Source organism: Ambystoma mexicanum, chromosome 7p (assembly GCF_040938575.1).
Source record: "Ambystoma mexicanum isolate Mex_15411 chromosome 7p, UKY_AmexF1_1, whole genome shotgun sequence".
Lineage (NCBI taxonomy): Eukaryota > Metazoa > Chordata > Amphibia > Caudata > Ambystomatidae > Ambystoma > Ambystoma mexicanum.
Window position 1 is genome coordinate 811,294,127 of NC_090939.1, and position 15,667 is coordinate 811,309,793.

Here is a 15,667-nt window from a genome sequence, read left to right on the forward strand (position 1 = left end):
AGAAGGCTGTAGGAGCCGCAGATACCTGTACCACAAATTCTGAGCAGGGAAACAACCTAGTCCGACAAGTGTAGAGGTCCTCTTGCCGAGCGTTAAAATCTGTTCCATGACCTCGCATTTCGTGGTGCCTATGGTCCTCATTAGCCCTGAACGTCCGGATCGTTTGCATGCAATTGAAGCTTACATCGACAGTGGAGCAATCGGTAATTATGTGGTCCGTGAAATGGTATCAAGGATGAATCTACTTCTTGTCCCTAAGGCAGTAAAAGACGTCATTACTACAGTGGATGGCACGGAGATAGCCTCCAGGCCAGTAACTCACGCCACCCAAGAAGTGACGTTAGTGAGCCAAGAGGGACACTGGGAGAAAATCGTGTTCGATGTGATCAAGGCCCTTCAGTTCCAGATCATTCTGGGAATTCCTTGGTTAGAGAAGCACAATCCTCAGATCGATTGGCGAGCAAAGACGGTTCAGTTTCCAGAATGTATCTCCACTTGTTATCCTCGGCCTGATGTTCCACTGGCGGCAATCTCTTCTGAGGTTCCCAAACTACCTCCCGAATACCAGGAATTCCAAGACGTCTTTCGGAAGGACCAAGCTAACACCCTGCCTCCTCATAGGTCTTACGACTGTCAAATAGATTTGATACCCGGAACAACTCCTCCTTGCAGTAGGATTTATGCCCTCACCGAGCCAGAGAATCTTCACCTCAGACAATATCTGGACCAATACCTAGCTAACGGATTTATCCGTCCTTCAAAATCTCCAGCTTCCTCGGCTTTGTTCTTCATTCCGAAAAAGGAAGGAGACCTTAGGACTTGTATAGATTACCGCGCCCTGAATCAAATCACTGTTAAAAACAGATACCCGTTACCTTTGATCCCTGAACTCCTGGACCAAGTCAAAGACGCATGTGTATATACAAAGTTGGATCTCAGAGGAGCCTACCACTTGGTACGAATAAAAGAGGGCGATGAATGGAAGACGGCCTTCCGCACCAACTATGGGCTGTTTGAATATCAAGTTATGCCCTTTGGACTATGCAACGCTCCTGCCGCCTTCCAGTATTTTATGAATGATGTCCTTAGAGAACTCATAGATGTGTGTGTTGTTGTCTACATTGATGACATCCTCGTCTATTCATCATCTGAAGAGGAACATCAGAAACACGTTAAAGAGGTCCTCGAGAGATTACGTCAACATAACCTTTTTTGCTAAGCTTGAAAAATGCGTTTTCAACGTAAATGAAGTTGAGTTCCTGGGATTCATATTGTCACCAAACGGAGTCCATATGGATTCAAAGAAAGTCGATGCAATCATCAAGTGGCCTTCACCAACCTCTGTAAAAGGAGTTCAAAGCATGTTAGGCTTCGCTAACTTTTACCGCAGGTTCATTCCTGAGTTCTCTCGAATAGTCCAGCCCATCACCGCTCTATTAAAGAAAAACAAACGTTTTGAGTGGTCTACCGAGGCGGAACAAGCTTTTCAGGACTTAAAAGCTAAATTCATCTCTGCACCTGTTCTAAAACACCCTCGCCCAGAACTCCCCTACATCATAGAAACAGATGCTTCTAGTCTTGCTATGGGGGCAGTTTTATCACAAAGACATCCGGTCACACACCAATTACATCCTGTAGCCTTTTGGTCCCGCAAATTCTCGGCTCCCGAGATCAACTATTCAATTACAGACAAGGAACTTTTAGCTATCAGATCAGCCTTTAAAGCCTGGCGGCATTATCTTTTGGGAGCCAGACACACAGTCACCGTAATGACAGATCACCGCAACTTACAATATCTGAAGACGGCCAAAGCTCAGTCTTCCAGGCAGCTCCGCTGGGCTCTGTTTTTGGCTGAGTTTGACTTTATAATTACTTATCGACCAGGCAGTAAAAACGGAAAAGCAGATGCCCTCTCCCGGATGGGAATAGATGAACACTTGACCAATCCTGAACCAATACCCATAATCCCAGAACAAAGGATTTTGGGCTTGGTCAGTGCTCAATCCTTTGAAGACATCGAGACTACAGTCAAATCACTCCTAACTCCGGCAGAATTACAGGACTGGCAATTCAAGGGGAAGGATTTCTCAGTGGACCAAGACCTACCATATTTCCGTGGACGATTGGTCTTGCCCTGTGAGAAAATACAAAAACAGGTAATCTCCTGTTATCACGACTCATTAATGGAGGGTCACCCTGGCATTACCAAAACCATGGAAAAGGTCAAAAGACATTTCTGGTGGCCATCATGGAAGAAGGATATTAGAGACTTTGTAATCTCCTGCGGTGTGTGTGCTCAGAATAAAAGTCAGAAGGAGAAACCAGCCGGCCTCTTACACCCACTGGACATCCCTCCCTGTCCATGGCATACCCTGTCCATGGATTTCATCACGGATTTACCTCCATGCTCAGGGTATAATACCATTTTAGTAGTCGTGGATCTATTCTCCAAGATGGCTCACTTCATTCCCCTGAAGGGCCTACCTTCAGCTTCAGTATTAGCCCGAGATTTCTTAGAAAACATCGTTCGGTTACACGGTTTTCCCTCGGTTTTGGTCTCCGATAGGGGAAGTCAAATCATCTCCCACTTTTGGCGAAGTTGCTGTCGCTTAGCCCAAATTGATGTGAGACTTTCAACCAGTCACCATCCCCAAACTGACGGACAAACCGAGAGGACAAATCAAACTCTGGAGCAATATTTACGTTGCATGCTCCAACAAACTGAAAACCCTTCGAAGGATATCCTTTGGATCGCTGAATACGCTTATAACAATTCGACCCATTCTGGAACCGGGAAGACTCCCTTCTTCCTATTATACGGAAACCATCCTAGGACCTCTAACCTGGATCTTCCCCAAGAAGCCACTGCCCATCTGGAAAGAGCTAAAGCTCTATACAAGAAAAGAGCGGATCAACACCGTAAAGAGGCCCCTCACTACGCAGTGGGAGATCAGGTCTGGTTATCCACTAAGCACCTGCCTCTAAAAGGACCCCGCACCTTCATCCCGAGATACTTAGGACCCTATCTCATCTCTGCCATAATTAATCCGGTGGCTGTCAAATTGGACTTGCCTTCGCATATGAAAATACATCCAGTATTCCATGTCTCCTTACTAAAACCATTACAACCAGAAACCTGATTGACCGAACTCCCAGAACCTGTTCTAGTGGATGGAGAACTTGAGTTCGAAGTAAAGAACATCCTAGACTCCAAAATCTCCAAATCTAAATTATATTACCTGGTTGATTGGAAAGGATACGGCCCCCAGGAAAGGTCTTGGGAACCCTCAGAACATGTCCATGCACCTCGTCTGGTCAAGAAATTCCATCTGAATCACCCCGACAAGCCAAAACCCCCGGAGAAGACACGCTTAGGAGGGGCCTTGAGGGGGGGTGCTTTCATGATCACTGCTTCCAAGGAGCTAGGACCAGTCCAACGTCCTTGGAAGCAGGCCCCTAACCTTCATCCTAGGCACCAGCCGGTCCCCACTGGGACCTTTTGGACCTTGTCCTGGCGCCGGTGGCACCAGGCTCATCAAAGTCACTGGTCCCGGCACTGGAAGCGCCGGGCTCATAATGTATGAAGATGCTTGGGTGGACTTACCTGCAGCAGACCATGCTGCTTACTTACCAGCCACATAGGAATCCTCTGTGAGCCGGGACTACTTTCTTACCTGGGTGGGGCAAGCTCCACTCCCTGGATACAACACTGGAACTCTTCTGGAACAGGAACTCTTTTCTTACCTAGGCGAGGCCGTGGAGGAAGACGCCTCATCACTCCAAGGCTATTTAAACCACACCTGATTGATGAAACGTGCTTCGCGTTATTCTGCATCTGCAGCAGAACGCTCACCGTGTCTGTTCCAGTTTTCTTCTTTCCGATCCTGAACCTGCAAGAACAAACGCTTACCATTCCTGTATCCAGCCTTCGGTAACACCTGCAAAGACAAGAAACAACAGGTTAGCACGGCAACCTTCACATGCAGCGCTTTCCTCACCTGATCCATTGGCAGCTACCATCTCTTCACGCTGCTCCTCCGCCTGTGAAGACAAAAGCATAGTTATTCCTGTGTGGAATTACTTACCGGCACTCCGCGAATTCCGGTTTTCTTCAACGCTGCAATCCTGCACCTGAAAGACAAAAGAAGAGACATTAGACAGGTATTTTACTTACGCGCCATCGCGCCCGCCACAATAGGGCGCCTGCAAATACTCCGGCGTTTCCAGCGTCTCTTCAACACCCGAACTCACAACTGCAAGGGAAAAGAGACAGTTAGCGAGCTGTTGAAAAGCAGGCAACCAGCATTTACTTACGCATTTCCAAGCGCTTCATTCCAAGACTCTGGCTCGAACTTCGGCTTTCTTCACACCATCTTCTACCTCAAGAGCCCTGCAAGACAAATAGAAAAAGCATTATACAGAGCCCTGTTCCACATTAACGGGCCCACGCACCTAAAGACTGTAAGGACTTAAAAGGTGTCCGGAAACTCACCGTTCGTGCAGTTAACGACGGTAGCAATCCTCTGATGTCAAGAGGCCTACGTTTCACCCAGTGAAGGAACTGGCAACGGCACCCTGCACCAGACGCAGATGGAGAGTCCAGCATTCACCTATCTAAGGTGAGCACGTTGACCTTGGGGCTCCACGGAAAAGCGAGGAAGGGAAAGGGAGAGAGATACCCGACAACCCCAGATCATTAACCCCATATTCTTTCACCTGCAGATATCTCACTCTTCGAGTTAGACACACAGTGTGAAGAGGCTCAGCCCCGGAAGCCAATCGAGTCCTGCACTTCACTTTTCGAGTCACAGACACCATCCTGCCAAGACCGGCGCCTCCGTGGGAATCAGGTGAGCGTTACACCTTCCCATCATTTAACTGAACATGGATGAACAACTGCTCTTCAATTTGCTGAATATCAGCCAGGGTCTGAGCTGATTTCACATCTTTCTGGACAATAGGAGTGGGAGTTACTGATTGTGGATTGGTAAAGAATTTCAGAGTATTTCCTTCCAGTGTGGAATACCACCTTAAACTGGAAGGAAGGTTGATTTTCAGAAATAGAGAGGACCCCCCCATCACCAGTCTGTTGTCCTACTGCTATTACTGTCACGTCTGGAATTTCGTTGTTCTGGAAGTGAAATTCTACTTGGTCAGATTTTTGTTCAACCATGTGGCAGGTGCCATTTAAACTAACATGGTTGACACTCTGTTTTAATTTTATTGGTTGGCTAGTCTGGGTCCAGAGGACCTTGTTTACGCAATCTATTAGGGGTGACAACCTTCTCAGGAGGTCATTCCCTAGTAAACAAGGGGTGCCCTCTGGAGTCACTACAATGACCGGGTGTTTCAACCTGTGACGCCCAATTTTAATGTCCAAATCTGCCGTCCCCTCGATGGGAATTTCCTTCCTGTCAAAGTTCTGGAGTTGTCAAGGAAGAGAGGTGAGAGGAATACGATAATTCTCTCCCCTTCCTAAATTCAGTTCATCAAAGGCCCTTCTGGACAGAAGGGTAGCTTGAGATCCAGTGTCCACCAGCGCTGAAATTGTACCCTGCCCCTGTACTTGTACCGGGGCATAATATCTTCCCTCCTTCTCCTCAAGGGGGCACAGATAATGCACATTTTTGGACAACTGGTGGGCTAACTTTCTGGTTTTGGACATTGCTAGCAAAGAGATTTGTGCTGAATTCTGGGGAGAGCCTGGGGAATCTGAAAGAAAAAGTTGGCAGCTGGAAATGGTTTCGGGTTCTGGGCCGCCCCCCCTTTTTGGAGGCAGTCATCAGGATGGGTTTGACCCATGGGATTTTGGTATTGTCGGTTCTGGGATGAGATGATAGGCGGCGGTAGCTCAGTCTCCACATCTCCCCAGTCTGAATTGGCATCCCTTAGGACCCATTTGTCTTTGGGAGGAGTTCCCCCATCTCTGAAGGAGAAGATCCTTTTCCCAGGATCCTCTGAGGATCCCTCTCCCTCAAATTGGAAGACCTGTACCTCCTCCACAAAGTGGGTCTGTTTGGGTCCTTTGTTTCTCCTACCTCCTCTCTGCTCCTTGGGTGGCAGACTTTCAGGGGTAGGAGATTTTGTTTCCGGTTCCTGGTTTTCCAGAGGCTGTTTACAAGTTTGGAAGGAAGCATCCTCCAAGGCTTTACACCCCCCTTCCCCTTGTGCCTCCTCCCTGGGAACCAGTGGTTTATCGGGGTGCTGCCCCCGTCATTGTTCTGGAGCACCAGGTCCAGAGTTTGGGGCATTCTGCGGTGGCATGCTCATCTGAGGGTTCTGTTGAGCACTCAGTATGTGACCCAGATCCTGTGCCATATTTTGGACCTGGCGCTCAAGTTGTGAAACCTGCTCAGGCTGATACGGGGCTCTATTTTCTCCCCTGGGCTGATCCTGGGAAGGGTAGCTATCCCTTCTCTGGTAATACGCCGGATTGGGAAGATTTGGGTACCGCTCCACCCTTGGCCTCCCCTCTCCCGGATTAGGTTGTCTGGGCTCAGGGAATTGGGGAAAGAAGGATGGATGATTTTGGGGTTGGAAATTGGGTGGATACCTGGGAAAAAAGTTCTGCCCAGGATTTGGTGAATTTCTGCCCTCCTGGGGGAAGTTAGGAGGGAAGTTCCCTGGGTCAGGTGCTTGGCTGGATCCCCCCCCTTGGGCTGGAGGAGTCCACACATAACCCAGGATGGGTTGGTTTCCCTTGTAACGGGGACTTACATAATCAGTTCTGCACCTCATAGATCCGGGTAGCCGGGTAGCCTGTTCAATGACCCGGTCTAGTGACCTCTTCTCGTGAAAATCTCTCACTAGCTGGGTCATGATGTATTTGGGCAAGGCATGGAAAAAAGTATTGACAAATTCTCTGCTGTCTGTGCGCACCCTTCTGGTGGTCTGCGAAAAGGCACGCTTCAATTCTTGCATGAATTCTTGTGGGGCCTGATCCTCCCCACATTGCAAATTGTAGGCTGCCTTGCCTTTCTATGAACAGAAAAATGTTTCAAGATCGCCGCCCTAGATGCGGACCATCTTGAATGGTTTTGGTCCTCCAGCCCTGCAAAGAAACTGGAGTATTCTGGGGAGAATGTCCACTTGACGTACTGGATGCAGCTACTGCTGTCCTTCAAATGGAAAGTCTCCATCATTTGCTCATAGAGCTCCAAGTGTTCCCAAACAGAATACTTGGCGTTCTTATGATAAGGCGTGATGAAACTCCTTATTGCCTTTATTTGTTTCAATGGGTCCTTAAGCAAGGCCCTTTTTGCCTTATTGGCCTTTTTGGTTCGGGTAACCCTGGTCCATTCATCCTCTGACTCCGAAGCACTGCTCCCAGAGGTGCCTGTCTGATCTTCCAGGTTTTCCCGGATTCTGCGAGCCTGGGAATGGCTGGCAGAATGTGGGGACCTGGTCTCCTGTGTCCTGTAACGCTCAGAGGAGTCTTCAGATCCATCCTTGCTACCAGGATTTAATGGGTAACCCCCCCACTGACCTAACTGGGCAGAGGTTTTCAGGATGCCCTTAGTGGGCCTACTCACCTGGGGTTCCCCACTAAATTGCACTGTACTTAGGTGCCCATACCCGGATGCCCGCCCCTCCATTCCTGGGTGGTACTGGCCTATGAGCCCCATACTTTTGGATGGATAGTAATCTGCCATCCCTGTGGCCCTGTGCTCATGTGCGCCAGGGGACATGGGGGTGGCAGAGTCCAGGGACTGAGAGAGATGAAGGCCTCTGTTACTAGGGCTCCTGAGGTTATGCTCAGACGTTTCCCTTTCCCAGCGAACCTCATCTCTATCAGCCCCTGCTCCCTGTTGCAATGCAAGAGCCTGCACTTTCAGTTCCTCAGTTAAGGCCTTACTAGACCCTATCAATCTCTCCTGCATGGCTACCTATTGCTGGAGCCTATCATTGTGCTGGCAGAGAGCCTCATTCTCTCTCTGTGCCTCCTGATTGGTCCTGGAGTACTGGGTCAGTCTTTGCTGCAGGAGGGTTACCTCCTGAGTCCCATCCCTACTGGCCTGCTCCTTTCTTGCCAGAGCCTCTTCCACCCTCCTGGTGTGCTCTAACAGGTTCTGATGCTCTTTTTGGAGGTCACCCAGCCCCTGGAGGGCCAAGTGATTTTCTTCAGTTTTTCTTTTTAAATGGCAGACTTCCTGGCCTAAGGTGTCCCTTTCCTGACTAAGAGTCTGCATCTGTGCCGCCAGGTCGTCCCTTTGCCTTTGAAGGGCACCCACTTTCCTTGCGCTCCTGATCAAACTCTGCCTGGGTATGCAGGCCTTTCAGGATCAGTTTATTGCTCTCTGCCTTTTCCCTATCTAGGTGGCTTTGGAGGGTGACTACCTGCTCAGCACATGCCCTATTGAAATCTAATTGTTGCTCCAGCTTTTTCTGGCTCTGCAGTAGGGAGTCCAAACCTTCTTGGTACTCCTTCGGCAAGGCCGGAAATCTGTTATCCTTGTCAGACTTTTCCTGTTGCAGGATACACATGTCCTCTTTGATTTTAATGAGATACTGTCTGCTCTCATTTTCTGACTCCTGGCTTCTGTGCATCCTCGGCTCAGAAGAGACCAAGTCAGATTGGGCCTTCTCTAACGCGATCTGTTGCCTATTTGCCAGATCTTGGCCTTCAGCACATTTGTCCTGCATGGCTCCCATATATAGATACAAATATGCTGCTATCCTGGCAATCTTATTGTGTTCATCTTTGGCGTTAGAAGCCATGTATAGCTCACTCAGGGCCACATGTAAGGGACCCTGATCTCTCCATATATCTGACCCCGTTTCAGTGACCTGTTGCGCGATTGCCTGCAACCAGACCGTTTGGTCCTGATGAGTCCACTCACCTCTCACAAATAGCTTATGTAAGAAGTGCTCTCTGGCTATTTTGATGTCAACCAGTGTCGTCATTCTAGAGATTTGAGTTCCTTCCTGACTTACCGAAGTTTGTATTTTATTTTGCAAAACAGACCTTCTCCTTAGAGCGTTCCTTTGAGGAGTGCTTTACAGTGTACCACAGCGTGGTGATCCGACAGGATGTATGTATCCCGTCAGTTAGCACACTGTATTAAGCTGCACAAGTGGTAACCCTAATCCAGAATATCCCGGCTACGAGCCCCCACTTTGTAAGCGGATTCAATTCACACTACAGCTAAGTCAATGCCTAGTCTGGGATGCTGATGGAAACCCTTATTGATATATTTTTATGTCCAGTTTGTGTACTCTGGATGACAACCCTTATATCACACCCCTCTCTTAGAATCCCCATGACCCCACTGAGCCAAGAAGTAGGTTTGTTTCGCAAATTAAAAGGTTTTATTTGAAAAATTAAACAATATATATATATCACACTTCTATAGTAAATTAATATTTGATAGCACACTTGTGAGGATGATAGTGATCAACAATGGATAACCTGACACTAGCAGAATTCTTTACAATCAATGAGGAGTTGGTATAGGATGGATAAGGCAGCGAAAATACTTTTATGGTTTCAAGGGAAAAGCAATGAGGAATAAATGCAGTACGGAAATAACTTGATATGATTTTAGCAAAAGATAATATAATCACTTTTTCTCTGGCAATTCATCCACCCCCTATGCAATGTAAGAAATGGAAGGAGAGCACACAGTCTTCAAGAATCCCAACAAATTGCAATACGAAATGCAGTTCCCACCTAGCAAGCTTAGAGAAAAACAGGTATGATTTTAAAAAAGAGGCCCAAAATGCTTGAACGTGATGACAATGAAGTGAGAAATGTGCTAGAAAGGCTTTTAATTCCCTCTAGAGGTTCAGGGTCGGTGATATCTAGTTTATGTTAGTTCAGGCTCATTTTAGCAATGCTCTATGAGTAACTAGCAGGTTAAAACGAATTTTAGCAAAGGAAAGCAAGAATCTGCTGATTTTTACACGTGGCTGAAATTGTGCAAAATGTCAAATCGCGGCAAATTTAATTGCGCGCCTCGAGCGTAATTACGGAATCACTATAAGGAGTAGGAAGTCGGTTCTAGGTTTGTTGGAAAGCCTAGAATCTTAGCTTTAAGTTCAAATACATCTCGCTCCTAGCACAAACGGTTCCGGAGATACGGCCTATTTAGTCAAGGTAGTTTTTCGGATTTTAAATTTTAAAGCTCAGAATGACAGATGACAGTTTTCAGTTTTAAAGATGACAGAATGACAAGATTCTAGGAGGCAGTTCTAATAGGCTAAATTAGTTTGGATTAGATTATTCTAAACTACGAAATTGGTTTTGGCACAGTAAGTACTCACACTATATTTTGAAATAAGCCGTCAAGGTCTGGTCAGGTTGGACGGGACTTCCGGCGGGTGGTTCTGAACAGCGGTCTGGTCTCTGGTTCTGCTCTCAGTACTGCGCAGTTCTGGTCTCTCTGGATCTCTGGTCTCTCTGGATCTCTGGTCTCTCTGGATCTCTGGTCTCTGGAGGTTGATGGATTTGAAGTCTGAAGTCTCCCGGCAAAGCGCCCCGCAAGAAAGTGGAAAGTGAATGTTCCTACCTGTCCTGCACTGTCTGCTTTTATGTGTTTAGAAGTGGGTGTGTGCGTGGCATAACTGAGCCTGCCCCTCTCTACTTGTCATTGGCCCAATTCTCCCCTCTCCCATGATTGGGGGAAGGAAATGGATTGTCATCATGATGAGGTCTGTTTATGGGTCAGAGGATCCTCCCCTGGTCAATTTGCCCACAAATCTATATTTGATTCAAATACATATTTCCCAGATACACAAGTGGTTGACATTACATGTATATATTACAGATGAATTAAGACAGGTCTCTGTTCAAGCCCCATGTTCCTGCGAGCTGGGATTCAGAAATGACAAAATTTTGCGCTTTTTGGTCGGTTTACCAATATCGGACATTTACCAAAAATTACACAAATGTGCGCAAGGAGTATGGACATTAATTGATTAAGTGTCAGATTTTTAACATGCAGACATTTGGAGTAAGACCCTATTTTCCACTAGCAACCCCCCAGAATACACCGCAAGGTCCTAACACCTCTTAAAATGTGCACGGAAAAATCCCAAGAATAATGATATTATTTATATAATTTTGACCAGTCCGCACTATGAGTTATCTATCTTTTTAAAATTATGCCCTGGTCAAAAAGGGCTTCCCACATCACATGGTGGAATAACCGGTTTATCCACTTCCCCCAAGCTCTGCTTGCTAGCAGAGGCACTGCCCCTCCCAGTTTCTCCCAAGAGGAAGCCACTTTACGGCTCCCCCAATATAACATTTGCCTAAGTCCAGGACAAGGCTTTGTTCAACATCCTGCAGTCCCCAGGTGCTCCTCCCCTAACCCAATCAGAGAGGTGTCATCTCCTTTTGGTGGGGTCAGCAGGATGCATCCAGGCCTGGGAAGAGTGGCTGAGCAGGTTTCTCCTGTTGGGGGTAGTTGTCAGGCAGAATTCAGCTAAATGTCACTTTAGTTCCCAGTTTTCTACATTCAAATCCAACTTACATGCAGCTGTGTTTTATATATACATCAAATAATTACTTCCTTCAAGTCATTTCAGAATATAGTTTTACATTGTATCCACCTCTTAGCAAGTCTTTCCTTGGCCTGGTTTTGGTTCATTTGTTCAGTTTTACACAAAAGTCTGGTGGTTTTAAAACGCTGGCTTTCTGATAGTGGTGAGCACCAGTACTGCATCCATTTTTGACATTAAGTAAATGAATTCCCCACAGTTCTGGGTTGCTTTTGGCAATCAGCATTGCCATTCCCAATGGTTTCAGGCTACTGTGTGTGTAGCCCAATGGTGGTTTTAGGCAGTGCCCCCCTGTGCTCATAACATAGGCAAAAATGGGTGGCAGCCTATTTTTCATGTTTTCCCTGTGCACTCACTGGGGAGTTCTGGCCATCATGATGTTTTCAATGCCAGTACTGCACAGTTTTATGGTAGGGCTTGGCTGCATGGGTAAAACATCCCACAATACACCTGTCGCCTGTCAACTGACTGCAGGTGAAGGTCCTTTGCCTGTCCCCAACTAGTGAGACTTGTCTGACTAGTATACTGATGTTTCACAATCCTCTTCCTCATCTCAGTACCAGAGTGATTAAATGACATGTTAGTGTCTACTGCTCCTAGTCGCCTCTTCCTCGTCCCAGTACTGTAGTGGTGTGACTGTGGAAAAATGGTAGACTGGGATGGGCAATAGCTTTAAATACAGGGGAAGGGGAAGGTTGATTAGTACCAGGAAAAGGGGGATACCATATCTCGCCTGAAGGCATCTTCTCCCCAATCCGCAAGTAGCCTCCACCCAGGTGATCCTCCCTTGCATCTCTACCCCCAGAGGCAGGATCCAAAAGCGATGTCCTTTCCCTGGCCGCCTCAGAAGAGGATCCAAGAGGAGTAGGATGCCCTCAGGTTTCTCACAACCCCCTTTTCTTGCAGAACCACGTGAGCACCTGTAGGCTGCCCCTAGGTGTTAGCCGTGCACATAACATAACATATCCTCTAGTGACTTTGTAAATATTGCAAACAGACTTGAATTATTCAATCAGATTTGAGCTTTCATTGATAAGACAGGGTTGAAATGCATTAGAGCCAATTTGGCAGTTGCATCCAATAGGTTCCAATTGCCACAAATAGAGTTGAATTTGCTCCAGCTCAAAAGGTACATCTGATAGTAAGATTGGTAACAGCTCAAGCTGAAATAAATTTGAAATAAATCATATAGTTGTATGGTTATATCTGCTGTTGGCAACGACACTTGTGTCAATATGAGGACGTCTATAATCAAATAACAATAATTTCTCAAAAATCTGAAAAGTGTAAGTTAAAACTCTTATTTTTAGTGCACCAATATAAACTTAACTCTACCTCAAGATCCTTTAGGAATTGTGCAGAAAGATTGTTTTGTGGTAACTGAGAGCTATATAAATTGGATCAGTACACAAATTAACAATCTCCTGAATATGTAAGGATTTTTCTTTGCTACAGTGTAGCGAATTAGTTAATTGGTCACCTGTTTATTGCTATGATTTTATTTGGAATCTTTGGCTAACGAAATTTCAGGCTTAGAACTATACTAGGCACACTCATGTTTCATATCTACTATACTGGATAGAGCAGACTTCACCGCAAAATGAAAAGCCACACAATAATAGAACACGCACAGGCTTTCACGATTATGCCCCTAGGCACTTTCTCTTCACTCAGCAAAACAGAACAAAATAAATGCAGGGGAAAACATGAGCTTTGCATCTCATTGAACACATGCAAGAACCAGGAAGAAAGATCCAAATACAGCTTGGCAGAAACACAGTTTTCATAATCTGTCAATGTATTGATACTCGCAGTTATATGTGCATAAAATTTCTCACATTCCACTCCTTAGCAAACTTGGCAGACCACATGCATTTTTATACACAACCTTGAAAGTATGACTGATAAACTTCAGCAGTGCTGCAAACTCCCAATTTCCAACAGATTTACTATGTTTACATGGGACAACACATTTGTTCTCCAGTACCTGAAGAATAAATGGGTCTTTGCCCTTTTCGTGTCTAATTTGGCACTTCACTAATTAGACTAAGAGGTGCACTAACTAATTATTTATTTTCCTCCTTTCTTTAACTATAGTGACCAATAATTTTGCATCACACGATTCTGTCTGCGCTGGAGAACACTCTCCATTTCTTTTTGGCTGCCCTCTCTCACTCCCCCGGTCTGCCTCCAGGACTACAGTGTTCCTCTCCAACACCCGTTTCCCTCCTCTGCAGCAAGGACACAGACCAGCTCAGCTCAGCTCAGTCAGCACCCGATCTGATCTCCTTAAAATTCGTTTTTCTTTTTCCTCTCTTCCCACTATCCTTGCTCCTTCTGTGCCCAAGCCCTTTCCTCCCCTTTCCTCAGTTTTTAAGCTCTCTTTCCTTCCTCCCCTCTGTCTATATTTTCATAAAGATTCTTTATTGTTTCACACCTCATTTTCATGCATTCTCTCATGATGTCATGGGATACCTCTGGTCAACCACTTTTTGTCCAACAACCCCCAGTATCTTTCCAGCCTTTTCTGTCTTTTTCTACAATGACCCTTGTACAGCCCTCCTGTTCAACATGCCACCAAGCAATTCCAGATGAAATGTGACACATAGCATCCTCCCAGCTCCCAGGCTTTCCTGTTTGAACAAAGAAAGTGTTCTTTCAAGAGCACATTCTGCCACCTCATAGGGCTCTGAATCTAACACCTGCAAGGCACACTGCCGTTCAGCTTTTCATTTTCGTATTTATTTTCCTAGGCCAACATTGCAGTGTTAATTCATGAATTTACAGCCAGCATCACAGATTGTGGTCTAAACAAACCCACCTTGACCCGAGCCTAATTATTAATGTCAGTAGGATTATAATCTGTTATTTTCAGTGGTGTTAGTATTTAGTGGTTAAGGTTGTTAACCCTACACAACACTATGCTTTGCTAATCTCCAAATCAACCCCCTCTTTAAATTACCTTCAATGTCACACATCAGTACTAATATCCTTACTCACACATATGGCCCAGGGTGTAATTTAAGCATAATTTTAAACTGGTGCACACCAGCTCTGCTGAAATCAGTGGCCCCACTGAAATAAGTGCATGGTTGAAATGTATGCACTGCATTATTCCAACATCTTCCGCATTCTTCTGAGACCTGATTTCAACAGTGCACTAATTTCAGTGGGGCCACTGATATCAACAAAGCCCAAAATGCAGAATGTCAATAAACCCATTATTATGTTTGTATTTCCAGGCTTCAAGGGCATATTATATATGTGTAACTGTAGTTTGGATCATGTAGCTTACAGTATGTTCGTTCTTCATGTAAATTGTATACTTTTACCAGCCTTGAGCATTTTTATTTGCTTTGTAGGGAATCATTTTACAATCACAAATGTGTTTCCACTGCACGACTAAGACCAAGTGCTTTCATGTTCCCATGTATGTTTAATTGCAAGTCGACAACCTTGCGCTTTCAGGCATTAACTAACTCATTTGCTGGTCTCATTCCAGACCTTGTTTGATTTAATATGTTTCTTTGAAATGGATCAACTAATTGGATAATTATTTTCTCATGTAAATGGTATAACAGTGCAAACAATGTTAACGTAATCACCCCACAGAGAAGACCTTAATCAAGGAATAAATGTGCAATTAGGCCAAGCCATCTTTTGTTTTCTGGAGCAGTGGTATTTTTCATCTTAATTGATGTTGTTAATGTGTTTTTGTGAAAGGTGCATTGATAACATTCACATTTTCATAGAGGGAAATGTTCAACTTCACATATGCCAGTTTTTTGCAATATGTTTTGTGTTCTTTGGGTATATGTTAGTTGCTACATCTGTTGACAATGTGTTGATGTTCACAGTGGCTGTGGGTTCTTCCGTTTCCACCTGAAAAAAACATGTATATTCTATGACTTTGAGAATATGAAGACTAGTTTTCACTGTGCCTTACGCCATTTTCTTTTATAATTTTTTCTAACATTTCTGGGGAACGGGGGGAGGGGTCTGTGATGGGTCCACTATTTATTCACTAGAAATGCAAGGCATGTGATGCCCCTGTCATTTGGTATATTTTTGCACATGACAAGGATAATTATTGAGAAATAAATCAATGTTACCTTTGCTTGTGGTGCAAGAGTATTTTTAGATACATTGTTTTAAGGGTGTGTAT